This window comes from Rhinolophus ferrumequinum, chromosome 13, assembly GCF_004115265.2.
Source record: "Rhinolophus ferrumequinum isolate MPI-CBG mRhiFer1 chromosome 13, mRhiFer1_v1.p, whole genome shotgun sequence".
In the NCBI taxonomy this organism is placed as follows: domain Eukaryota; kingdom Metazoa; phylum Chordata; class Mammalia; order Chiroptera; family Rhinolophidae; genus Rhinolophus; species Rhinolophus ferrumequinum.
Window position 1 is genome coordinate 64,551,952 of NC_046296.1, and position 25,619 is coordinate 64,577,570.

A 25,619-nucleotide genomic window follows, 5' to 3' on the forward strand; every position below is an offset into this window, starting at 1 on the left:
AGCTTCTAAGAACTGATCGTTAGAGGGAGTGAGCTCACCATCGATGGAAGTATTCAGTGTCTAAACCACCATCTGGCAAAGAGGTTGTAGAGGGAATTCAAGAATGTGATAGGGCTTTAAGTGTATGATTCTATGACCTGGTCATAACAACATCACAAAACAAATCCTTCATCCCAAGCAAAAACCTGGCGGGGGCGGGGGAGGGGTGAGAAGGAGCAAAGGGCGGGGGTCCAAGAGGGAGAGGGGGGAAGGTGGTAAAGGATGTGTGTTGGGGGGAGCAGGGGATCGTTATTCAACCACAAAAATTTCCAGACATGATGCAGGTAGCCAGGTGCACCCTCCACCTCTGAAGTAGCTGGGCCAGTCTAGATATGAGGGGAAAGTGCTAGAATTTAAAAATTAGAAGAAATTTTAAAAAACAAACAAACAACAACAACAAAAAATACAGAAAATGTTCTCTCCCTGGAAGGTAAAACTCGTAAAGACAATGCCCCACACAAAATTCACTGCAAACATAGTTTAAATAACAGGCCCATAAGGCATCTCTTGCTAACAAACAGGCCATGAAATAAAACATAAGAGTCTGAAAAATAGGAACTGCACAAAATTTGGGGTCTGAAGGCCTGGAGGTGATGATGGTCTTCCTTCAACATGTTTACGCTGTGCGCATGGGAGTGAGGTGTTAGCACCACCTGTCTGGGGAAGAAGCCTCACCATCGGCTGCCAGGTCACTACCTCCCTGAGTAAGTGAGCAGCGAAATCTGATCAGTCCTTGGCTCCAGATGTGGTATTTTCACAAGTACTGAGACCCTCATCAGCCATATGTCCTCAGGGCCTCTTAGAAGGTAAATTCAAAACTCTCCCCAGGGGACAAGCGGGTCAAAAGCCCTTTCTTCCTTCAGTTTGCAATCTGAAGCCGTCTTTGGCACTTCCTTTGACCTTTCTTGTGCTCAGAATGATTCATCATTTCCTGAAGAGAGGTTTGCCACTAATCCTCGCCTGTGCACAAATACCTGTTGTGTTTGTCACCTCCACCCTCACAGCAGGTGCTTAAGGAACACCTGTGGAATGGGGGTTTAAGGCACATGCACGGAGCTGCTGGATTGGAAAACCAACCCCACATCTGCCCTGGACGAGGCCTGCTTTGTATTCCTGTTATCAGCAGCAGGATTACACATCCGGTACAGAACAGGCTGCTGCTGGCTACTGCTCTCTACTGAGCTCCTGGCCAAGGGACACTGTTCAATCTGTCATGTCCCAGCCAGCCGGCTACTTTGGTTAAATGAGCACATTGGAGAGACTTCTAAATATCCACTGAATTTACCAGCAACCCCAGGGAAAGAAAGTAACAGCAGCAAACCAGTGTGACACTAATCTTTAAATCCACTGTTCATTTTCACGTACTATTACGGTTGGTACATGGTCCAGATGGTGGTAATAATGAGTTAAAATTATTTACTTGTTTATCATAATGATGCAAAGGATATGATTTTCCCATTTTGCAGAGAAGGAAACTAAGATCTAGAGTTTACATAACTTGCTCTGCGTCCCAATGCAGATAAGGGGTGGCAGCCAGCAGTCAAATCCAGGTAAGTCTGTATCCAATACTCTGACAATCCTGCAAACCATCGGTGTGATTTCACAGTCCCAAGTACACATGTGGCAGCACACACATACCGCAGGAGGGTATAACACACAGTATGTGCAAATATAGTCGCTTCTCCAATGATGAAGCCAAAATTATCCACTGCAGGACACTTGAATAGTTGTTATTCCTTTTCCTAAGCTGGTGTCTGGTTTGGAAATAGGTCTGCTTGCTCCAGCGGTGTGCCTGTGCTTGCCAGTCGGTCTGGGAGCAGCAGACAGCCAGCCTCACACACACAGGTAAGGAAGAAGGTGTTCAGGTGAGGCACACAGACTCGGCTGCACCCTGCCACCAGCTCCAAGTCAGGGGGAGCCTATGGACCTTGCAGCTCTGAAAGGGGGCTTGTTACTTTTGTGTGAGTGAAGAAAAAGGGCAAAAAGATTTTACTAGGGAAGTCTAAGTACTCACAGATAAAAATCTCCCCACTCCTTCTTATTCTGATCTACCTGGAAGTCTAAAAGTTGTCTCTGGAGACAGGTGAGTGACTAGCCAATCCCCACCCCTTTCTACACACATCCATTCCCCACTCACGCAGCACAGATTACGTACACAGGTGCTTACCCTGTGCCCGGCTCAGGGTTTGGCCCAGGTAAGACTGATTCCTGTCCTTGAGAAGCTGAAAGTCTCACCACACCTTAACTGGCTCAGTTATGGAGCGACTGATTACTGGTGTCCATTTATAACCTTTCTGAAAACTGAAGACTTTGTTTTGGGAGAGTGAGCACCCCATCGCTAGGAGTATTTAAGCCATTTGGCTTTTAATTAGGACGGTTCCACCTCGAAGCCATGGCAGAATCTGCCTCCCTGGGGTTCTCCCTCCCCACAGGTCCTTGGAGCCCAGGGACATCTCCGTCTTTATTCTGCTGGTGGTCCTTGAGCCATCTGAGGTTGGCTACGTGACAGCCCTTGTGCCCTAACACGCTAGCCAGGCACTGTCAGCCCCCCAGCTGGGCCTCACAAGGATGGGGGTGCTGCAGTCATCACCCCACCCCACCCCTGCTCTCTAAGCACGTTAGTCTGCAGCTCCGTCTGGTGTGCAAGCCCAAGTCTAATCAGCTCTGAGTACAAGTACCAACGTACTGCTGCAGATCACACTCACCTGGGAGCTTATGAGATACACGTCGGTTTTCAACCAAAGCATTAAAAACAGACAGTTTCTAAGAAATCCCAAAAATGGTATAATGACTAATAAGACTTGCGTGAAAATTAAATTGGTTTACAAATAGCATATCTTCCTCCTGTGATTCATATTAATGGCAAGGAGGAAGCCTTTTTTCTGAGAATTGTGGATATTTATCAGCTGGCAAGGATGATAAATTACATGTAAATGACAAAAAAAAGGGGGGGGTGTATGACGTAAGTTAAGATGCAGCGTGATGCAGGGAACAGAACACCAGACCGAAAGTCAGGATACCTGGGCTTCATCCTGCCCCTGGCATCACACCTGTGGGCAAGCGACGACCCTCCTGGCCAGTTCTGGGCTGAGTGAGTCCATCAGCTGCTCCACGCAGTTAGTTCCACCATCCTGCACACGGTACTTAAGCTTCTTAAAAGGCAAAAGTTCCATGTCCATCAGTACCCTTGGGGGTTGCAGGAGGGGGATACCCTTGGCTTATGTCAGGGTTCTTCAGGAGACGCTCCAGTCCAAAATAAGAAAATTGACTAGAAAAGCTTGAAGAGCTTTTAAAAAGCCAGCAAGTCAGACTAATACTTCCTGTCAGAAATGACGAAGCAGCAAAAACAGCTGGCCCTAGGGTCCCCCAACCAAAGCCCTTTCTGAATTAAGCAGGGCAGACTGTTTTGTACTCCTGCTTTGGGACCAGGGGAGGGGGACAGCAAGCTCCAGGCGATCCTGTAGGAAGGAGGGGACGGGACGCAGGAGGTGTGCGGGGTCACTGTGCGGGGTCACTGTGAGGAAGTGAGCCAAGCAAGTGGGTGCCCAGAACAGTCCAGACGTACAGGGACAAGGGAGAGTGGACCCGGGAAGGTTCTCCTCCTTCCAGGACTCACAAGGGCGGGAGCACCCCACACAGACGCTAGTCTGTACAACTGCTGACACATAACAGATTTGCCAACGTAGGAGATACTCCGCTCTTGGAAGGTTCCAGACGGGTCGCACTGCTAACACTTTGTCAAGTTCTCGTGACTTCTCTCCTAGTTGTTACATCAGAAAAATCCGTATTTCATACCCAAATTGGCAGGATCCTTCTCCAGTCCAGGGTTCACAAACTATCAAGAAACACTGCTTCCTTGGAACTTGTGCCAAATTCAAAACCCCAGCTACAGCTTTCCTAACCCCACAGTTTCTGTTAACACCAGTCACCTATAGAATGTTAAGGTCAATTTAAGATGGCCTCAGACCAACCCAATAGAAAAATGGACAAAATATATAGAGTTCACAGAGAAGGAAGGAGGGAGAGAGAGAGAAGGGACGGAAGGAAGGAGGGACGAATTCATACAATCAATGATATATGAGAAGACATTCAACCCTACTCATAATTTAACGTATGCAAAGTAAAGGAGGCCTTTCTGATGGTCCAGGTCCAAAACCAGTCAATTTGTAAAACCCCAGGATTGATGAGAGTGGGGGAAACAAACTCATCACTCGCTGCTGGTGGGGTAATAAACGAGGTGAGCGCTGTGGCAATGCCTGGTCACTTTCTGCACACACTACAAACCCCAGCAATTCCACTGCTGTGAGACCCATGTACCAACGGTAATTACGGCATTGATTATAAGAGGGGACATGAGAAACAATTTAAGTTATCTATAGGACTCTAGTTAAGTAAGTTATGGACCAGCCACACCATATGATGGAGTATTATGAGACTGTTAGAAAAATGGAGAGGGAGAGGTAGCTCCACAAACTAACATGAAACGTTATACTTAGTGAAAAAAGTACAAAAATATTTACAACTTGAACCCATTTGTTCAGAATTACATTTATACATATTCTGATACACAGAAAAAAATTCCGTACTGATTCCCATCCCAAACAAGGTTCATTCACAGGCTCACCCTGGGACCAGGCCTGGGATGGGCGGAGACCTTCACATCTCATACGAGGTCTCACAATTAAGTTCACAAACTTGTTGCATGATGATGTTGCTAAACTTTTTTTATATCAGAGGGATTTCTCATTACGAATTTGTACCAGCTGGACAAACAGTTAACCAACCTTACTATTTGGAAGTGCTGAAAAGGCTGCATGAAAAAGTTAGAGGAAAACGACCTGACTTTATCGCCAACAATTCATGGCTCTTGCATCAAGACTATGCACCAGCTCACACGGCACTGTCTATGAGGGAGTTTTAGCCAGGCAACAAATAACTGTATTGGAACACCCTCCCTACTCTCCTGATCTGGCCCCCAATGACTTCTTTCTTTACTCAAAGATAAAAGAAATATTGAAAGGAAGACATTTTAATAACATTCAGGACATCGGGTGTAATACGATGACAGTTCTGATGGCTATTCCAGAAAAAGAGTTCCAAAATTGCTTTGAAGGGTGGACAAGGCGCTGGCATCGGTGCATAGCTTCACAAGGGGGAGTACTTCAAAGGTGACCATAGTGATATTCAGCAATGAGGTAAGTGGCACTTTTTCTAGGATGAGTTCATGAACTTAATTGTCCGACCTCATATATACTTCCAGTGTTGGTTTCTGAGCGTCGTTTTTTCACATGTGCATGTGTTACTTTAACATTAATTTGTAATGACCTCAGAGAACTGGACGCTCAGAGTCAGGGTCTCCTGTCACTGAAACTGCTGAGAAGGAAAGGTAAGGGGTGGGGGCTCCTGCTTTGATCCGAACGCTCAGAATGCTGACCGCTCAGCTCCTCTAGTGTTTTGCAATGCTCGATCTTACAATCCCATGTCATGAGTGTCCCCGGGTCCCTGCCAAGGAGCACCAAAGGTCTGGACAGTGGGGACGGAGACACCGACACTACAGGGAGGCCAACGTGCTAAAGCAGCCCAGGTCTAGGAACCCATCCTCTGGCTCTTAATTGACTCATCCGTCGAGCACAGGGGTTTGCATCCTCTGGCAGGTTTCACATACCTGCAAGAGCCGTCTGTCCACTTTGTGTCTTGGTCAAAAAGAATGCCCTGCTTTTGTGATTTCCCCTCCTGCGTGACAGCCGCCCACCCCACCCCAACAATTCATGGAGGGCTAAATACCACCTGGACGTTCAAGAGTGCTGCCTACGGTGCAGGGGGTAAGAATGTGGGCTCTGCAGGCAACGGTTGGTGTTCAGATCCCAGCTCCAGGACCAACCAACCTGTGACCATGAGCAAGTTACTAACCGCTCAGCACCTCAGGTTCGAATCTGCAAAATGGGATAATACACCGTCCACTACACAGGATTGTTGTGAGGTAGTATATGTAAAGTACTTTCAAAGGGCATGCACCAAATAACAGCCAGGTGCTAATCCTGTGGTTACAAATGGCTGCAAACAAAGGCTGTACTTTGAATTAAGGCCCTGGCCTGCACATCAAAGATTTAAACTGCACCTACCCAAAAAGACAGGGGCAAAGAATATTATTGGTTAAAAGAATACAGAAATATTAGGAGGGTATGTTTATATTCCAACAAAGTGGTAATGCATTTCCATTTGTCCAAAAATCTGAGCCCAAAGGCAACCCCAAGATTGCGCAGCACTTAGCAATTATGCAGAGTTCACTGGCAGGAAATTCTCTTGCCAAAGCAATTGCCAAGGAGAACGCCTTATTGGATAGTGGTGCCCCGTTACCCCATAACCTTTGTGGCTTGTATCTTTTGTAAACCAATGGTGTATGCGTAGTGAGACCCATGAACCCTGAGGAAGACTTCACCGAAAAGAGAAAGCACGTGCTCATCCCATCCCGGAAGCAGTTGGCAAACAGGTGTGTCTGGATCACAGGGTCTGCAGTCAGCTGTGGTCTGAGTCAGACACACACAGACAATCAATACAGAGCCGGGACTATCCGAATAGCCTGTAGCTTTTTTCTGGAAAGCCCCAGCATTCAGCAGAAAATTTTAAATTGTTGCAAGAATCACAAAATTTGGTCAGTAGGTTGAGAGATGGGGCCAGATCACCAGTGTGGAAAAGTTCCCTGCTCCTCTCCAGAATGAGCCCTGTCCGTTCACCTCCATCCGACCTCTGAGGAGGACAGCAGACCAGGAGATCCCTCAGTCCCTCCCCTAAACCCTCAAGTTCTCTCCCAGGCACTGTTTTCCAGAGTGATGAGATTTTTTGACAGGATGATGAGACCCCAGAATGAGGAGACCTGGGGTGGTGAATATTCTTGCACAGGGTCCCACAGCCAGCTAAGGCAGAAAAAACTAAGACTAAATGGAGCCCAGGCCTCCAGACCCACTAAGTTTGGGTCCAGCGCTCTGTCCAGGCCTGGCTCCACGACACCACGTGGCCCTACTACATACAAACAGAAATAAAAGCTCCAAAACACACACAAAAATGCTTGGTAATAAAACTAATGTTGGCAAATATGAAGCATTACCAAAATATAGAACCATAAAACAGGTCTTCCAACATTTCTAGGGGGAAAAAGTGTAAGTGTATGTTTACTTCTCGATTACTATACATTTTCGTCAATCACTTACTTTAATTCATAAGACCCAAATTATGGAACAAAAGATAAACACTAAATTTCACCATCATACCCCAATTTTAAAAAAAGAAAAACTGTTTCAAGTTCCTCTTTTCCAAAACACTCCTACCATCCCAAGAAAACTACTGGATTCTAAAAATTCTTGGAATTAACATTGCAGTTATTTTAGTTCAAGTTTCCTGTTTGGTGGTTAAAAATAGGGTTAACATCTGTTTTCTGCAATGATTACCTTCCACACAATTATCTGCCAGGTACCTACACTCTAGCACTTTGGCACTTAAAAGTTATTTCCAAAACACCACTTTTCATCCTACATTTCCCCATCCTTCCCCAAAATAAAATAATTTGCAGGGGTATTAGATGGAACTAACTAGGCCTAGCACCCACTAAACTGCAGGAAAGGTGCACAGAGGCCGGCAGGCGCGGAACCAAACTGTAATCTGAGAACCCAGCCAGATTCCTGGTTTCAGCCTGCCGCCCAGCAGCTGTGTGACCTTGGGCATGTAGGTCAACCTCCAGGCGCCTCAGTTTCCTAACTGCACATCAGGAATCCTAAATTTTTTTTTTTTTAATGCCCTCGGCTAACGGCAGGGGCTGCGTGCCGCACAGATAGGACCCACCCGTCCTCCTGGATCAAGCCAGTCCCGCCATTCCGGGGTCCAACCACCGACGCCGGCCCGCCAGACCGCTCAATGGCAGCCCTGCGGGCGCTCTGAAAGCAAAGGCCCGAGGGATGCTCGCCAGGCAGCCGGATCCCCGGGCCTGTTTCTCCGCCTCCCTCCCGTAACCACTTCCCCCGAAAGGGCCGCGGGGACAGAGCTCGGTCCTCGGGCGTCAGGTCGGCTGCAGCGCCCGGCCCGCCCCGGCCTCGGCGCACGCCCCTCGCCCAGAGCCGTGCTCCGCTCCGCCCGGCCCGGCCCAGGCAGCGGCTGGGCTCGGCTCGGGCCCCACGGCGGAGCGGAGGCTGCCACTCACCGTCGGCCGCCGCGTGCGCGCTCTCCTTTGTATGCAAACACCCAGCCCGCCTCACGCAGCTGTCAGGGCGACCCGGCCCCGGGGGCGGGGCTAAGGGGGGGCGGAGCCGTGCGAGCGGGTTGGCCACGAGGGGCTCCGCGAGGCGCGGGCCTCTGGGCCGCTTTCAGAGCCCGCGCGGCCCAAGGCGGTAGACTCCCTCCGAGGAAGGCCTGGGTGCGCCAGCCCCTCCTTCATCGCCTACCTGAGCTTTCCCGTGGGCCTGGAACCTTAGGCCATGTTTCTGATTTTCCTCCCCCAAGCCAAAGTCTTATATTTAAGACAACAGGCTAGATTGACGTTGACCGATGCTCAGGCTGGCAGTGAGCCTGCGAACCGGCAATCAGGGCAGCCTGGTAAACCGCAGGGAACCACCCGCCCAGGGCCTGGCTGGATGGCATGTGGGCCCTACTCTTCCTGAGCATTGGGACCTCGCATGTCCCTTAACCTTTCTGACCCCGGCCTTTATTTCTTCAACCATAACGGGGCAGCTGCGTTGGCCATATGGTAATTTACATTTCATTCATTCATTAAGCAAATACCTATCACTGGGCATTGTAGCTCCAAGGCCCTGCCCCCTTGGAGCCTCCATTCACCAGCAAGAGGCAAGGAACAAATACAGAGTAAAATAATCTCTGATGGCAAAATGATTTAGATCATGTGAACGAAAAAGGGGTTCTGTAATAATACCGACAAGTCCAGTGACCAAAAGTAACCTCACAGGGTGATCTAATTATAAATTCCTAACCGGGCAGGTCATGGTGGGTAGGCCTGCCCCAGACACGTAACGTTTTAGTGAAAGGCTTATGTTTGCCTTATGCAAGCCCTGTCCATTACTCCTTGGGCATCTAGGTTAACCCACTTTGAAATGACAAAGTAATCCTCTTTTTCAGAGCCCTCAGAGGTGTAACTACCCTCAAGGGAGCACAGAGTCTTGTTAACTGTCCTGCAATCCAATCCCCACCTTGCTTTCTCCCACCTTTACGTAATCCTCTTTTCATTCCCTCCTTAATTCCTAATGCATAAGAGAAATGGCAAAACTGTCACTCTAGGAGGCATTTTTCTCAATCTGTCGAGATCTTGCCTCTAGGAGTACCCCCTTTTGGCTCAAATAAACTCATAAAAATTCTCTACAGGTTTGGTTGTTCTTATGTCGACAGTCAGATGATCAGAGGTGGTCACATTTGAACTGACATCCTAAATGACAAGAAGCATTTGAGTCCTACGAAGATGGGGAGAGGAGACAGAGCTTTCTGGGGAGCAGAAACAGCAAGTGTAAAGGTCCTCTGTGGGGGCCTGGGGCCATGGCTCGGGTAGCCAGAGCGGTAGGTAGTAGGGACCAAAGCTGTAGGGCCTGTGGGCCAATTTAAGGAATTGAGCTATTCCAAGAAGGGCTTACAACTGGGAATTATAGAATCTAATTTACATTTTCAAAACACTTCTCTGCTATCTGAAAAAAAGACTGTAGGGGGCAGGAACGGGCGGCTACTGCAGGAAACCAGAGGAGATGATGGGGCCTCAGACTGGTGGCGGAGGACAGGAGGGGATGGTCGTGAGGAATGGAAAGACTCCAGGTATATTTTGGAGATAAACCCCATGGACCGGCTGACATACAGGGTGAGACACGATGAAAGGAAGGAGAATGAAGGGTGAAATCTCCATTCAGGGCTTGAACCCCTTGAGGGACCCCAGGGCTCCTTACTAAGATGCAGAAGGAAGAGGAAGGCAGTACACTGGAACGGAAATTCAGGCTCTAAGTTTGAGATGCCTTCCGGCCACCCCAGCGGAAATGTCGGAAAGGCTTCTGGAGCTCAATGGAGAAGCTCCAGGGCTGGCTGGAGTTTGGGGCTGCCTGCCTCGGGACTTTTGCCCAGGTGATGTACCTTCCATCCGACTGGCCATGTGTGGATGCCCCATTAGCTAGTCTTGGGGAAATTCCCATCTAGGCAGCCCCTGTCCCCCATGAAAGCAGGTGACCTCCTCCCATGCTGGCACTTCAGAGGAGGGAGCTACACAAGGCGATCAGCATTTATAAGTGAGATCCCTCCACAGCAGTTTCCCAGAGACCAGAGTTCAGAACGTAAATTGCAGGGCCCCAGAAGGAAGTCTTCTTATATTCTCCTCTCTACTCTCCTCCCTCCAGGGAGCACCTGGCCTTGATGTCAACAAGCAAGTCTACCCTACAAGGAAAGCCTTTCTGGAAGCAAAGTCCAACTTCAGGCCACTTAAGTGAAGCATTTGTTTAAAATAAATCTTGAGTTATTAAAACTTGGAGACTGTAAGTTTAAAAACAGAAAATCTAGCCCAAAGCACTCATCCTACAAATGACGAACATGGGGGCAGAGTGGGGTTGGGGTTCGCCCAAGTCGGCACATCTTAACAGGATCCAGCTAGACCCCAAGCTCGTGAGGTCTGATGGCTGCCCAGCTTAACCTGCCACCTCAGGGAAAGCACTTTCCCTGCCATCTCTGTTACTGCCACAACATCTAAACAGGGCCAGACTAGAAGGGGGGAATTTTTTCAAACAAGTAATTAGGAGAAAACACACACTAGGCTCATATTTCACCATAAACTGAATTGGATTCAACAAAGCCCTGGCACTTCTGATGGGCCTTGTCTGGAGTCCCCCTGGGAGGGCCCTTGCTGTGTTGTCAGCAACTGGGTAGTAAGAGCTGTGACTCAGCCACTGTGGCTGAGGTGATCCTCTTGGCCAATCCCAGGACCTGCAGTTTTCAGCCCAGTTCGGAAGAGAAGTAGGAAGACAAGAAGGAACAGGATGAATAAAACTTGCTCTAGCTGGCTAGAGGAGGAAGGAGGGGTGAGTGATGGCAGGGCAAAGCAATGCATGCATCCTTGATTCCATAGACTCAGTTTCACAATCTGGAAAGTGGGGGGCGGGAGGCAGATGCTCAATCCGTCGATCCATTTTAAGGCTGCAAAAGGCCACCATGTAAATTACATAGCATGAGTGCTGCTGACTTGAAAGAGTTTTAAATTCTAGAAGCCCATACATTGAGGAGTGGTGATTCCCAGAAGGATGTGTTCAGTGCTTAGCCCAGCTCACCGCCCTCCAGGACTCAGAAGGCTGCTGGCCGCCCTTTGAGGAGGGACACCCAGAGAACATGGTATTGCTAAGGAGGTGTAAGGCTAAACAAGGACTAGTCCTCTGCATATAAAAGCGACCAGAGTGGTGTAAGCAGCCCTGTTATCTGGAAACCTCCCCACTTTTAGCCAGTGACAATAACATCATTTTCCTGGGAGGGGAGGCAGGAGGAGGACCATCCCCACCAAATACTGTAGGTGGGTATACAATGGACTGGTCTCCTGACAAGTGAGGGGTGGCATCGGTGGTTAGCTCTGTAATTGCCCGGCAGAGAGGAACAGAGAAGTGTTCCTGCAGAGGGCCGTGTTCAGTGACGTGAACAACGACGCATTCATCTCTGGCAGCCCAGGGCTTCCAGGAAGGGAAGGGATCTCCTCAGGATCCAAGGCCAGTCTTTGGCTGGGGCCCTTGAGGAGGTGACTTCAGTGGGGACAGTGCCTTGCTGAAGCCTCAAGGTGGGAACCAGCGATCCCTGGTGCCACCTCACTTCTTCAGAGGGCAGAGGACAGAGAAGCCTGGAAATCAGGCAGAGGACCAGGCGCCTGGATGCCGATGGACTGGCCAACCGAAGTAAGTTTCATGGGAGAAGAGGTGGGTACGAGAGGCCCTGGGCTCCATGGGGAGAGGAGCAAGGGGGAGGGCAAACCAGGGGGAGCAAATGTCTAGAACCAAAGCACAGAGGGCCCACCCCCAAATTAGGGTGAGGATCGTAGATTAGGGCTGAGGCGTGCAGAGGGAAAGAAGTCACAGGAAGATAAAGGGGAGAGGCTGACAGTTGGCCATAGCTGGATCTTGGTGACCACACCACCCCAACTCACCCTAACAGATATATTAATTAGGAAGCCTTGAGTACCCTCCCTCGGCCATGCGCTGGGCACAGCCAAAGACTCATGGGACCCATGCACACAGTGCAGCAGGGAAGCAAGGAAACTCCCCAGGCTTGGGGCAGAGAGGGCTGCACCCACGGGACCCATTGTGCCCAGTGGGCCCACTTGGAGAGCAGCCACCACCCGTCCCCCTCGCTCAGTCACAAGCCCTTGGCTTCGTTCAACCCTCCTCTATTGAGTGTCTGCCCTGTGCCAGGCCCTGTGTGGAGTGCTGGGGGCTCCCCTTGGGGGAGCAAACCAGACAGGGCCTCTGTGCTCAGTGAGTGCATGGTTGGGGCAGTAATCACGGCCAATTACACAAATACATATAAAAACTGTCGACCGGCTCAGCACTGCTATGAGCCCAAGGGTTGTACACCTCTGCAGGATTTCATCTGCTCGACCCCTGAAGAGGAGAATTCAGCCAAATTCAGTGGCCTGAGCAGGCACTAATTTGGCCTAATCTAGGCCGGTCATGGAGGAGCAGAAGGATGGGAGAGGGAACAGCACCTGCAGAGCGGCCTGGTGTGTGCAGCGGCTGGAGGAAGGCCCTGGGTGGCCCCTGACGGGGGGAGGGAGGTACACAGCAAGTCCCATTCCTGCCCTACCAGTGGTTCCCAGCCTGTGTCCCCTGTGACCAAGAGGGGCTGGGACACCCTTTCTGCTCTGGCCAAACGCGGAAGATTCCTGATGAGCCAGACTAGGACAAGAAAGATATTTTTGCTACACTAATACTTGTCGCCTCTTCCGGGTCCGCAGGACCCAGTCTCCATAAAACAGCCCACGCGCCTTGGATGTTATGACCTTGGGTGTGGATTTCAGATCAGGGTGTGTAAGTTCAGCTATAAGGTCTTCACCCTTCCCAGCTTCCCCCAGCCTCACAGTGGACATTTGTCTCATCTCTGCCCGTCCAGGATTCATACATACACTGTTTGGTGTGGCACGAGCACTTGCCAACCAGAACAGACGCCAGGCACAGCAGAGCAGCGTCTTGCTGGATTATGGAGAAGGTGGGGAAGGGAAGGGAAGAGGAGAGATGAGATGAGATGGCAGGAATGAGATTTTCTGATGTTTTAATCATTGGCAAGGCCATATGTGAGTCCATACGAGATAAATCTACCCAAGAAGAAAACATATTTGGAATTCAACTGAGAAATGCATCTGCTATGGACTAAATTTTTATGTCCGTCACCCTTTCCAAGTTCATATATTGAAGCCGTACTTCCCAATGTGATGATGGCATGTGGAAATAGGGAGGTAAAGTAGCCTTAGATGAAGTCACGAAGGTGGAACCCCACCAGAAACCTGGACCACAAAGCTAAGCATAGTGACCCAGCCTCTGACCTCAGTAGGAGAAGCTGACTCCGGAATAAAATCAGGTTCCCACAAAGAAGGAGCTGTGCAACCTGTTACAGTGCTCTGAGCTGGGCCAGGTAATTGTTCAGCTACTAAACTTTTCAGCTGATAGATCTTTGTTTGCCCCCACTTAAGATAAAATCTAAGCTGCTAAATGATATAATTTTGTCTCAGCTCTAAGCAAACAGAAAGGCAAAAAAGGACATGCTTTGCCAACATACCATACTGTTAACGTGCAGAATTTAAACGCTGCTTGCCAAGAGCCGTCCACATTGACACCTACTTGTTGCCTGGAACCAAAATACAATGTCTTTAATCATTGACCTAAAACCTGGGGTTGGTGGTGGGAAGTAACTCTACACTCTGAGACCTCAAATCATGGATCTCATCATCTCTTGTTCTTACTGTGTTTCCCCAAAAATAAGACCTAGCCGGACAATCAGCTCTAATGCGTCTTTTGGAGCAAAAATTAATATAAGACCTGGTCTTATTTTACTACAACACCGGGTCTTATATAATATAATATAATATAATACATATAATATAATACAATATAATATAATGTAATATAATACTGGGTCTAATATAATATAATATATAATATAATATATATAATATATAATATACATAATATACCGTATATAATGTAATATAATATAATGTAATATAATATAATATAATATAATATAATATAATATAATATAATATAATATAATATAATATAATATAATATAATATAATACCGGGTCTAATATATAATATGATATAATATAAGACTGGATCTTATATTAATTTTTGCTCCAAAAGACGTATTAGAGCTGATTGTCCGGCTAGGTCTTATTTTCGGGGAAACACGGTAGAATAAATGAAATAATTCTAGAATTGAACATTCTCACCCACCCCTCACACTCTAAAGCAGTGTTTCCCGTGAAAACTTGTCCCATATAGAATCACCTGGGGAACTGTTAAAACGCTCAGTGCCCAGACCACAGTCTGCATCAACTAACCACAGTCCTTGGGGTGGGACCCAGGAAGCAGCATATTGCAGACTCCCCATGAGACAGTCACATCTAAGAGCCAGTGCTCTAAAGGTCCACTTCCCTTCATGCTCTACCTTCACTGACTGTCATTCTCTCTCTCAAAGCCCACCCTCCCCTCAACCAGCCCCTGATGCCAAGAGTCAACATATAATGTAGATTTTTTCTAAATATCCATATAACGGAACCCATACAAGCCAACTCAAGTAAAGTGAGTGAGTGTGTGTGTGCCTGTGCGTGTGCCTGTGCGTGCGTGTGCGTGTATGGAGTATGATACAGTGAAAGGAGCCCGGAATTCCAGAAATGGGCCTTGATCTATGGCGGCTTCCCTCTCACTCACTTTCTCTGCACTTGGTTCGCTCTGCCTCCTTTCTCTCTCCCACCTTGCTTCCTCTGCTTCCTCCCATGGTCTCCTCCCTCATCAAGCTGGCCACACACAGCTCATCATGTACCATTGCCCTTCACGTGACTTTTACATGACCCTTCCACTTCAGTCCCCTACCTCTGAAACTTTGAGAGAGAAACCGGACTGACCCAGGTCATCTTCTCAACCTACAATACACAAGTCTTAGACAGGCTGCTGACATCCGACGAATGGCTACCTTAAGGTCACTTGCCATGGGAACACTTTCTCTATTACCTTTTGGGCTCTCTCTCCATACCTTGTGCCTTCAGTCTTGCAAAAGGAACTGTACTGTTGTGACTCAACTGCCCCTTTCTGGTGTAGGGTCAATACTGATTGAGAAGAAATCTAATCTTCCCTGGTACAATAAAAGGAAGAAATTGTCTTCCTCCCTTTCTTAGAGCATTTATTATGTGGCACTTCTTATTATTAACTTATTTCTCTGGAACTCTGAGATGTAAATAAATCTTTTTAAAAGTGAAATAAGCCCCTAGACATCTGTACAACTCAGAAACGTCTGAAGGTCCTGGAAACCATCTGTGTGGAACGTGAACAATAAGGGAGGTAGTGGCCCTACTTCCCAATTTCTGGGAGGGTAGGCGCCAACCTTCGGCAGGTGCCATGCCTCCCTCCAAGGTGCAAAACGAGCTCCTGTCCTAAAAGTACCGGAAGTTTCTTTTTTTCCTTTGGATAAAAGCAATAAGCTAACACAGATGGCCACGCCACAACTCGGACAAATCATATGTGACACATGGTTCTGTCGAGTCCCAGACCCAAGGACCAGCAGTCGTTTAACTTGAGAAGATGTATGGAACGGGCTGAATCAGCCTGGCTACATAAGGGGGTGAGGTGTCGTTCTGTCTTTGCCATCTGGCCACGGTGGGCAGGCCATAATATGACAACAGGAAGACTGGGCAGCAAAGGCAACTCAGGTAGACGACGTCTACGATGGTCTAGATACCCAATTACCCAGGCGAGCAATGAGCAGGAGTTGGTTGCCATGGAGAATTAACAGAGGGACAAAATGTACAAATGTACCCATTTTTGAGAAGATGAAAATGGCAGCCCCAGCAGTAACACCACCCATCGCCACGCAGGCTCAAGGCAGGATGTGGGCGGCACCTTTTCTGTGGGCGTTAAATCCTGACCCCAGGCAGGGAAATGAGAGCCCTTGTTCTCCCCACATTGAAGTCCTTTTAGGGATGAGGAAAACTGGTTTGTTTCTTCAGTCAGCCATTCAAGAAAGGCAGAGATGGGGAGACAAAAGTGTTTGGGGAACAGTGCTCGCATTTCCTGGCCAGGGGTCCTAGTGTGAGTGTCTGTCTACACAAGCTGGCTGTTTAGAGAAATCTCGGACAACTCCCCGCTTCCAAGCCAGAAACCAAACCAAACAAAACCAAACAAAAAACCCATTATCTTAAAATCCCAATGAAATTGTACTTCCTATAAATACCCGTTTGCTGGTTCCTACTGTATTACCAATTGCTCTCAGTGTTACAAACACCTCAGCTCTCTGGAATAAATGAAGGGAGAAAGGACGGGTTGGGGGTGGACGAAGGCAAACCTCACCTACTTCACAAAGACGCTGTGGGCTCCTTGGGTCCCGGTTTGGGAATCGAAGTTCCTGTCCCTACTGCCTCTTGTCCTTCTAACAGGAATTAGACTCGGAGTTTCCTATCAGGCACCAATTTGGAGAACTCCCTGAAAATACATTCAGTATCACACACTGGGACCTAAATGACACTGCCTTTGCATTTCCCATGTTAATAAAATAAAACATTGGGAAAAAGTATTTGTATAAATTAGAATTTTACAGCTATGGACCATGGCTTATCATTCTTAAAAGAACTCCAGGAGGCCATCAATTACCCTTAGAAGATGAAGAGAGCTATATAGGAGCCCACAGCAAACCGGTTAGCAGAAGACAGAATCGAAACTCCCCAAGTCTTGTTATAGGGTTCTAGTGTCCCCAGATTTCAGTCACTGATATCATTCTTCGGGGAGTTCTGTGCCTGAGAAGCTGGCACGTAGGGAAGCGACTGAAAGCTCATTCCGCACCAGCCTGCCTGCCTGCCATTTACCTTAGCTGCTGAAGAAAGCCTGGGCTCTCCCTTTGGAGTGCATGTTGATAGGACCCCATCAAACTTCCGTCCGCTTCATATGGACATCACTGCTCATGGGAACTTTGGCCTCCTGGTTGATTTTCCTTTCTCCTCGTTGTCTAGTTCTCAGCAGCCTAGGCCACCACTGATTGGCTGTTGCCAGGATAGGCATGGTCTTACCCTTCTCTCTCTTGCCCCACCTCCTGCCCTACCATTTTCTCTCCCTCTCTATCGTCCTTTCATCTGTGCTCTCTGCAAAGACTTCAGGAAATGCTCAGGGTTGAGTGGCAGGATTGTGATGACGTCACTGGAGTTATGATGTCAGTATGTAGTGGTGCTCAGAGAAAGAGAGAGAGAGAAGAAGTTAGGAGTGAGGACTGAGTAAGGCTGCTGTGTGCAGCTGGTTTGAAACCAGCACTGAATTCAGAACAAAGCCTGGTCAACACTGGTGCCGGTAGAAAGCTTGGAGCACAGCATTACCAAACCCTTGCATGAAATTGGATTTTGCCTTGCTGATTTTTGAATTCACAACAAGCTAACTAGAAGAGACTTTTAATTCAGAAAGCTGCACTCCAACACATTGAAGAAATGTTGAGGGAATAAATTACCTTATCTATTTTTTACAAAGCATGAAAATTTGGTGTTATCTACTAAATGTACTGTTAAGAGATGTCAGTAATAAATGTCATTGCAGAAAAAGCATCAATTCCAAGAAATGTAAGCTATATATGAGCTCTTTGAAATGCCTAAGCCATAGGCAAAAATGACGACTAAGTACAGGATACAGTTATTGAATTATTGTCCAAGCAACTAAAAATAGTTCTAAATGGTGTTCAAAGTGGAAAGTTATGATACGGTCAGAACAGAATCCCATAAAGCACACAGAGTCTTGCTCAGGTGTGACTCTGGGAGCCCAGACTTCTGGCCGCACAGCAGGAGACATCCAGTGCCCTGCTCAGCCCAGTTTTTACACAAATGCTTCGGACCAGAGTGGGTCTCTCTTCTCATAAGCCATTTCCTTGGGCATGACCAGAATGCCTACTACCTAATGTTATACATCAGAGTGGAAGGTTCATGACCCATGGGTCTTCTCGCTCTGAGAAAATGCCAAGTCAGAGCCAGCTCTCCTGGTCTTCCAGACACCCAAAACCTGCTTACCACATCTTCTTTGGATGGTGCTTTTGAATCGTGATGACAAAGTCACATATGAAAGAAGCTCCTACAAAGAAGACAATTTTTTCTTTCATCTCCAGCTCATGGTACCTTGGATGGATTCGTGGTTACTGACGGTAAAAGGCTGGGCAGTGCGTTCTAGTAACTGCCTGGCATTTGTACATTGCTTTGTTCGCTTGTCATCATGTAACACAGCACCTTTCAGGGGATCGTGTGCGAACTTCGCATATTCAACTGTCCTGAGAGAATGCCATTGGAGGCAGCAGTACCTACCATAGCTACAGATCATTTCAGCTAAATACTAGGCGCTTCTATGGTCTCTATAGATCACGTCAACCCCTCCTCACCAAAATTTGGGGTCTAATAATTACTCGCTTCTTAAATCGTGATTCTCATCTTCAAAAATGTATAGTATTCTACTGAGACCGGGAGGGGTGTTCCTCAGGTTGGCATGTCCACTGGGCCACGAGGCACCCCGCCAGCCTCCATAGAGTGAGATCCCAGACCTTTGCATTTCCCTGTCGTGTTGGGCTGCACGGATACACTTCTGTTAGCCTGCAACCAAGGAAGTCATTTTTCCTGGTATTCTCTGCATGTTAGGCCACACTCACAAAGCTGTATTCAGTGCCGGCCATCAGACTTAAGAGCCATGAGGACAGCCGCACACCTCATTGGAAGGGAATGACCCAGCATGAAAGGCTGGCTCTGAGCACAATAACCAAAGCTATTTAACCTGCAAAAGAAAACCCAGTGTGGGGAGTGGGAGATGGGGAAACAGTGGCCTAGTAGCCAAGGGTGACATGCGAGGATTATGTTTATCTGTACATTCCCAAGGATCTAAAGAATGAAACGAGGTAGATTTGTGATCACTATAAAAGGACCTCAGGAGACAAGTCATGCCTGGGCAGGGACCATCTGGGCTGTGTCTGGAGCTTGGGAGCTCCCGACCGGACCCCTGGTTGAAAAAGGAGGTGAAGAGTTCTGATCACGAGGCAGCAAATTGAACTCGATTCCCTTCATGCTCGTCCCAGCCCTGACTCCATGAATCAGCTCTCTCTCTTCCTTTCTGTCTTCCAGAGTGAGCTGCAGTCTTTTGTGCAAAACCAGTTTGAGAATTCCGGGTTAAGCTCCACTGTGCCACCCATGTCCCCGACCCACAGAGGAACAGTGCTGGGTGGAGGCGGGCAGATCGGGCTCGGAACACTGCCACCTGCTCCTCCCGTGTGGGGATTGAATTAGCTGCTCTCCCCGCCGCCTCCAGGAGGAACTTGTTCTAGGGAAGCCCACGCTGCCCAGAAAAGGCAACCGAGGCTTTGGCCCCAAGAGGAGAGAAGGGACTAGAGAACTCTGAAGGGACTCTGAGAGAAAGCCGGTTCTGAAAGATTCTAGTGAGTTTCACGTTAGGCTGCATGGAGAAATAGCAAAGCCAGGGCAGCGGTGGCACCTGACATGTAGTCAGATGTTTGATACTGGAGAAGCCGAGGGTTGGGGGAGATGTCTGTCAGAGCGATGCTCCCTCGTTCTGATGCTCTCTGGCTGGTCCATCTGCCTCTGAGTCTCCCGAGGACCCTGTGGATGAGTTGAGCATTAACTGAGCTCTGTGGTCCTGGGGTGGATTGGCCAGGCCAGACCCCAGGGTCTATGCGTAAGTCCCCCAAGTCCCCCACGGGGAACATGGCTGTCCCTGATCTCTACACTAAATGTGACCTGGGCCTCAGCCAAACTCTGTGTTTTCTCCTCCCAGAAAAGGGAGGATACAAGCCCAGTAAAATATCCCTCAAGTCTTTCTGGAGTCTGGGGTGTCCTACACAGGGTTGGTTCTAAGGAACTGAAGACCTGGGTTCCGTCTGGGCTGTGCTCTGTCACCTGCGAGACCCTGTACGTGTCACCTCAAGACCTTGTTCTCCACATCGGAAAGTGAGGAAGCGGGGAACAGAGGATCACCAGCTCTGACCGATCACTTCCATTGTCTGAGATGTGACTTCCTGGGTGCAGACACCGTACATCATCATCCCTGCCCGCTGCCGCCCGCGCCAAACACACACACAGGATGGTAACTTTCAATCCTGGGTCCGTGACACCCTCGGCATGTCTCATCATTTCAAAATCTATTGAGATAGTTTCAGAATTAGGAATTAACATGAATTGACTTTAACTCGAAAATGGATAACATCCCACCCAATACTTTCTCTTCTCCCCTCTCCGTCCCCTGAGGAAGTCTCAGTGAAGGTTTGGGCACCACTAACCCAGAGGAAATTCTGGGCAGAGCGCAGCATACGCAAGACAAAGAATCAGTTGGGAGTTTCTTGAATTTCAAAGGGGAGGAAGGGATGGAGGCAGCATTTATCCTTGTCCCAACACTACTCAGTTTGAGTTCCCTTCTGTCGCTTTGTAATGGCGAATCCACCCCAGGATCACAGAGCTCAGGTAATGCTCAACTCATCCACAGGGTCCTCGGGAGACTCAGAGGCAGATGGACCAGCCAGAGAGCATCAGAACGAGGGAGCATCGCTCTGACAGACATCTCCCCCAACCCTCGGCTTCTCCAGTATCAAACATCTGACTACATGTCAGGTGCCACCGCTGCCCTGGCTTTGCTATTTCTCCATGCAGCCTAAGCTGAAGCCATACTGGATCGTTTTCATTTCTTTAAGCTTGCCCTGTTCCTTCCACCCCAGGGCCTTTGCACATGTTTCCGCTACAAAGAATCCCCTCCCTTCTTCACCTGGTTCACTGCTACTCATTCTTCGACCTCAGTTCAAGCATCACTAACCTCCCCAACTATGTCAATTCTCCTTGTTAGACACTCTCACTGTTCTACGTATCTTTCATTCAAAATATTTATTATAATCAAATGTTCCATTTGTGTGTGCAATTATTATAAAATCCCTCGCCAGCAGACAGACTCTGAAGGACAGACCATTTCTGTTTAGGTAACTTGCACAGTGCCTGGCACTTAGTAGGTACTCAATAAATATTTTTAAATGAATGCTCAAATACCATATCAAGGGCCATAATGGCTGGTTGCTAATATATATTTATAGTAGTAAGAATAACAAAAATAAACTCTAATAAAAATATACTCATGCTAATAAAAAGTAACTAGGCATATACTGCTGTTAAAAATATCAGCGTTCTTATCGTGAATGAAGCAGGAGGGACGTCCCGAAGAATGCACTCGTTTACACAAGCCATTTCTGAGTGCTTACTGTATGCAACGTACGTGGGGGTTGACCGATTAAGAGATGCCTCTGTCCTCAAAGAGGTCACCATCTGGTACATATACAGAGAAAACAAGGACATGCCACTCAGAACAAGACACCCACTGGGTGGGAGAAGGGATTGGTAAATGGAAGGATTAAGAAAACACATTAAAATGAGACATTCATACAATGTTTCTATGCACAAATGAGAAAGGGGCTTTGGGATGGCTCTACAAACCCTAAGAATTCACTGAACAGGAAATGACCATTCTCTAGAAGATTCTAACTAAATACATTATTGTTGGATCTGATTGTGCTGGTGCCTGTCACTAATCCACGCCAGATACGCGATGCAGAGGGACTATAATGATTCATGTGTTTTTTTAAGAAAAGCAATTGGGGAGGAGAGGCAGCACAGCACTGCTGGGTGGCAATTCAGTGACTGTCGTCAGACACTTGCGCAATAGCTCCACGAGCAGTGCTGGACAGGAAAGAACACCTGGGCAGACGGCAGGTGGAGCAGAACAGACAAGCAGGCGTTTATTTTCCCTTTACTGCCACGTATCTCATTGCATTTCAAGGAAACTTCAGACCTTGCATTTCAAGGAAACTTCAGACCGTACAATCTCACAACAATGAAGAGAACAGAAGGGGCACCTTCAATGGAAAAGATACTCAGGTACATTTGTAAGGTGACAGCAAAGGGAAGGGTTAACTGAAGAAATAATACGGAGCGAGCTACAACCTGGAACACCTGCAAAGGGGGGTACAGCCCCCTTCGTGTGTGTGTGTGTGTGTGTGTGTGTGTGTGTGTGTGTGTGCTGGGGGGTGGGGGGCGAAAGAGACAGGCAGGGAGTCAGGGAGCTGCTCCTCCTAACAAGTAAAAAGAAAGGCCAACATAAGTTCCAGGAAAAACCCACGGCCCCACAAGGAAAACTCCATACAGAGAAAGGCACACTCTGAACAAAACAAACTCAAACCAGGTGAGATTACACGTAAATGGCAGAGTAAAGAAAGGAGAAGGCTTTTGCACAGGACATTCTGTGAGAATCAGCGAGACTCTCCTCTGTCAGAGTGCGAGTCCATAGGATAATGTGCAAAGGAGCTACGTAGACTGGGGACAGGAAGAGGAAACCGGCTTTAACCGTGAGCTAGCATTTCCTAGCTGATTTTCTAGAGACCAGGCACCTGAAGCACTTTGATAAAATTCTTCAAAAATAAATTTAAATCTAGGCACATTTTCACTTCCTCCTCCTACAAAAATGGGCTCCCTCCAAGAAAACTACATTTTTAATCCAGTCCTTTGTCAAACCTAAAGACAACAAGAAATAAAAGGAATAAGCAAAATATGGTTTCATGTAACAGGGCCAAGATACTCTAGAATTCTGGGAATTGTTGCTCTTCTTAGAAATGTTGCAATCAAAGCACAGGGTGGCCAAGGAGGAGGTGTTTTCAAGTGTGAGCTGCTCCTTGTAAACACAACAGGAAGGATGAGGCAGGCTCAACGTAACAAATTGCAGCACAGCATCTGCCACCTGAGCAAGACCAGTTAAGTAGTCTGGGTGGACCTTTCGCTGCTCGACTGTCCCTCTAGAATGCAAGGCCCTTTGCCTTGGATGAATCTGCGCGCGTGCATGGGGATAGAAGGAGTAGGTGTCCCGGGGAGCATTTCTTTGTGTTTCTGCTTTGCAGGGCCAGAGTCTTCAAACTGAGAGCCAGACCTCTTACAGAAGCCTGTCCACAAATGTCCTCAAGTCCATGAAGATTTAATCACTGGCTGCTCTGTATGAATGAGCCCACATGTGACTCCATTGTGGTACATTTCACAAAGCGTTGTCACCATGTCATTGTAGATACTCTGTCTCCTCTACTGGTTGGTGAATGCTTGAAGGAAAAGACCAAGCATGGCACACTCATCACTGAATCCCGGTACCTAGCACAGCTGCAACGTAACTATGTGGAAGACAGTCAGAGACAGAGGGAGATTCTGAGTCTTCTGCCCCATGGTTCTTCCCCTTCATTTTTGGTTTTCTCATCACTAAGCACTTTTGGAAGTTATAAACTTACCTCCTAAGGTAACAGAATAAAAATTACCAATTACTTTGATAAGAAGACACTTTGATTGGAAACCCACCTACATGCCCTCACCCACCGCCCCATGCCATACACTCTCCCTGGGTGACTTTGCCCCCCTTAGAGACTTCAGTGACACTGCCCTACCAATGACCCAGGCACATTTCAGTGTTTCCGGTGCAGACCTTGCCCCTCAGCTCCAGGCCACACATCCGACTGCCTGCCTGCTGGACACCTCCACGTGGGTGGTCCGCAGGCACTTCAAACTCAGCCCGGCCAACAACGAACTCCTGTCTCCTGCCTCCAGCCAGGCGCCCTCCACCCCCCATGACTACCCTCTAATAGGGCTGCAGATCTGAAACAACTCTGCCTACGTAAGGCCCTTCAATGCCTCTACTACCTATAGGATCAAGTCCAAGGTCTTTAGAAAAGCAGATGAGGCCCCCTGGTCACCAGCACCCTGCTTCTCCTCCACGCTCCCCTCCCACTGCTCCCCTCCTCCCACCGCACGCTCCGGGCTCCTCCTTACCTCCATGCCTGGCCAACCTATGCCTCTTTCAAGGCCATACGTGGCTCACCTTGTCTTGGAAGCATTTTTTGAAATGCTGCATTACAAACCCCATTTCTCTTCTACACAATGCCTTGTGCTAAACAGCAAGCCCTTTATGTTTAGAACTGAATGATGTCCCAATGTACACAGAAGTTACTGAGGCTCAGAGAGGTTAGCTAACTTGCTCAATGTCACATGTGCCAGGACTTTGGACTCCTAAACCAGTGCCCCTGCTTAGATGGTAACAATTTTCTATAATTTCGCCCTTGAAGCAGAAACTTCCTATGTCGACTCTCCTGTCCGTTGCTTCCTGTCTTGTCACTAGATGAGCTCTGTGAAGGGCCCAGGACAGGGCGAGAAGTAGAGACCTAACGGATTCTTTTCCCTGCCCTCTTCTCTTTATGCCACAGCCACTGGGGCTTAGCCTGGGGCTGGAAACCTGCTGGCCGTGGGCTCCAGCCCCCTGGGCCTGGAAAATGGGGGTTTGGCCATGGGAAGCAGCCTCAGACCACCTCATGACTGGCAGCCTGCATGCCTATCCACAGGAGAGGGACACACTTACCGGGACTTCCTGCCCCTTCTCTCCTCCACAGAGGATGGTTCCCCTCACTCCAGGTTCAACTGCCACTAACTGCCCACAGGTCAGCATTCCTGGCCTCTGATTGGGCCCCGCCCCTGCCAATCCCCTCGGAAATAGAACTTCTCACAGAGTTCCCGGGGCCAGGCCTTCCTCAGCAGCCTTCTTCCTGCATTTACCTGGGGCCTCTGGTCTCATCTCAAGGAAGACTCTCTCGCTCTGGCCGGCATGGCACTAAGCCTCACGAGCCTCCTGCAAATCCCCTTTGTCCACACTCTAGAGAAGTCCCTCTCTAGACTGAGCTCTTTGGGAGCGAAGACTGTTCCTTTTATTCTATATCCCCATGGCTTAGGACAGGCCACAGAGGGACAAATAAGGGTTCAGGCTTTCTCACTTCTTCCCTGGACCGTCCGATAGCCCTTTCTGAAACCTCTCTACCTGCAAACTTATTACCTCACATCTATTCTCCACAGACAAGGATCTCAGCTTTAAGATCTATGGGGTATATAGCAAGTTGTATGATGTTGCTGAAGCTGAAAGTGTAGCTCCGGCCAGGTGAGTGCACAAGGAAGTAGGTTGGGACCACAACCCAAACAGCCAGGGCTTAGAGAGCCAGGTCAAGCAAGAGCATCTGGAAGCTGAAATGGGCGTGAGCGGTGGAGGTGGTGCTGGCCCTCAGCCTGCTGAACTTGGGGGTCTAGGGCGATCCCAAAAGACAGCCTCCATGGGCAGAACAGAGCACAAAGCACTAAGTACAGTCGCAGAGACAATCTGAAGGGCCTGGCTAAGGCTTTGGGACCAGGCATAGGTCACTGAGACGAGGCAGGAGGACAAAGGAAGCAACAGGTGCAGGAGGAAGGAGCAGAATCTGCAGAAGGGCCCTGAGGGGCTGGGGCAGCTGCAAGGGCTC

At 48.4% G+C, this 25,619-nt stretch overlaps 1 protein-coding gene and 1 long non-coding RNA gene across 7 annotated transcripts in view; one reads left to right on the forward strand and one right to left on the reverse strand.

The window, feature by feature from the left end:
• The window catches only part of LPIN1 (lipin 1), a 112,579-nt gene that overhangs the window by 61,507 nt on the left and 25,453 nt on the right, over positions 1–25,619 (reverse strand). Inside the window, exon 1 of one of the 6 annotated variants that reach the window (XM_033124707.1) lies at positions 8,231–8,319. The exons of 4 other annotated variants lie outside the window; for them this stretch is intronic. The gene's annotated coding sequence lies outside the window, so the exon portion shown is untranslated. Of the gene's footprint in view, positions 1–7,875; positions 8,002–8,230; positions 8,320–25,619 lie in introns of those variants that run through there. One more of the 6 variants, XM_033124708.1, reaches the window with a different exon arrangement.
• On the forward strand, positions 11,370–23,536 carry LOC117032951 (uncharacterized). The gene is made up of 3 exons (XR_004424817.1): positions 11,370–11,960; positions 22,091–22,188; positions 23,202–23,536. It is a non-coding gene; the product is annotated as an uncharacterized LOC117032951 (long non-coding RNA).